The sequence below is a fragment of the Amphimedon queenslandica genome, unplaced genomic scaffold (assembly GCF_000090795.2).
Source record: "Amphimedon queenslandica unplaced genomic scaffold, v1.1 AMPQUscaffold_13379, whole genome shotgun sequence".
In the NCBI taxonomy this organism is placed as follows: domain Eukaryota; kingdom Metazoa; phylum Porifera; class Demospongiae; order Haplosclerida; family Niphatidae; genus Amphimedon; species Amphimedon queenslandica.
The window spans coordinates 15,330-17,028 of NW_003546385.1; the positions used below are offsets into that span (position 1 = coordinate 15,330).

Below are 1,699 nucleotides of genomic sequence, written 5' to 3' on the forward strand. Positions count from 1 at the left end.
GTATAACAGGCTGTTATCATTGGCTATAGAGCTTATGAAGCAAGAGTTTTGAAGAGGAGAAAGCCTCAGAAAGGCACTTATGTTGACACGGAAGCCATTACAAATTAATGGCGTCATTGCAATTTGACCCTTGACTACCCTATCTAAACTTGACGAATGTTCCAGGCAAAGTTTAAGTTATCCTGTCTTTTTTTGTACCATTGGGTTGTAAAAATGTTGTGCTATCACAAATTATGCTCACATTTTGTCAAAACTTTATATATTTTTTGTTATAACTATACAAAAAATTGAAATTTATTGAGTGAAATTTTACATATAAAATGAATGGGAAAATGGCGACGTCTGAATCTGACTACCCCTCAATCAAACAGGAAATGTTCCACACAAAGTTTCTCCAATCTAGATGAAACTCAGCAAGAACACCAGTATAATGTTTAGGAATAGCCACATATGCTCACATTTTGATAGTTTGTCTTGTAAGGAGAGATATAGGATAAGCCCATTGCTGCCCTGTATAAATGAATTTAATAATATACGGAGAAAATTGCTTTGTATACTAATCCGTATCCACTCATTTCTGGACATGCTATTTCTTAGCAAAACATTCTGCCACGAGGAATAGTTATAAGACAACAACTATCTTGTAAAGACACCTTTTAAGTACGACATACCAAAATTTCATGATTGTAATCCAAAGAATACTGAAGTTACAATTTTTTAAATTATTAAGTGTAATTAAATTGATTAAAATTTATTACTATAAAAATTGTAATAAATCATGATATCTCTAGCCAGGAAGAAAATAATTGGAATCAATGTCTATATCCTCACAATAACCTTGATCTATAATGCCAAAATAGCCAACCAGGTGCTTAACACAGTTCAAATGAGTACAAATATGAGTCAAAATTGTGGCCATCATGAAAGCTCAAGATACCTGCCAAATACAGGTATAAAGTAAGTTAAAAACCATTGCATTAACTATAATTTACATATATAAGAAGAATTACAAGCTAAACTCATGGATACAACAGTGATAGCTACTAGCGGGACCTTTTATTTCGTAGAAAAACGTTCTGCTTCCTCCTAGAGCAATGAAACTTCTGCAGAATAACAGGCATCTATAATACTAATAGCTACCTTGTAACTGTGAATGCATTAGCTCTATTTCACAAGTTATAGACTTTAATATGATTTTTGTGTCAGCCATTTTAAATCCTTACAGTGGAAACAAGCGCCTGAAACAAAAACAGTTCTTGATTATAAATGTAGAAGATCAATTATCTACATCTTTATCCAATGCTAAAGGTGCAGAGAACAGCAAAGCAACTGTAGACTCCTTAGTTTTGACATAAATCATCAAAATAGGCAAGAGACACTACCAGAGCAAAAGCCAGCCATTTTGACAAAAACGTCACTTCCGGTTAGAAAGAGGAAATCAGGCTTGGCCAGCGCCACCCGACTGATCTCGCCTCGCCGTTGTTGTTCAGTATTAATCTTGTTCTGAGGCTCTTGCTTTGAAGCAGCTACTTTTAATAGAACTATGGCCACTAATCAAACCTGTTTAGGTAAAGTTGATTGATGTCAGTGAAATCCGCCATTTTACTTTTTACCTAGATATTGGTGACTTGGATTATGTTCTTTGTTTATTGGAGAAATGTTGCTTCCCAGAAACAAAATGGTATAAGTTGGACTGAGA

The 1,699-nt window shown here is 34.3% G+C and overlaps 2 long non-coding RNA genes across 2 annotated transcripts; one reads left to right on the top strand and one right to left on the bottom strand.

Moving 5' to 3' along the window:
- Positions 1-187: 187 nt before the first annotated feature.
- LOC109582502 (uncharacterized) lies at positions 188-1,321 on the bottom strand. The gene is made up of 2 exons (XR_002185117.1): positions 1,289-1,321; positions 188-1,238 (listed from the first exon to the last, which is right to left on the bottom strand). It is a non-coding gene; the product is annotated as an uncharacterized LOC109582502 (long non-coding RNA).
- A 145-nt stretch (positions 1,322-1,466) lies between these two features.
- On the top strand, positions 1,467-1,674 carry LOC109582503 (uncharacterized). Its single transcript, XR_002185118.1, has 2 exons — positions 1,467-1,568; positions 1,618-1,674. It is a non-coding gene; the product is annotated as an uncharacterized LOC109582503 (long non-coding RNA).
- Positions 1,675-1,699: the final 25 nt, after the last annotated feature.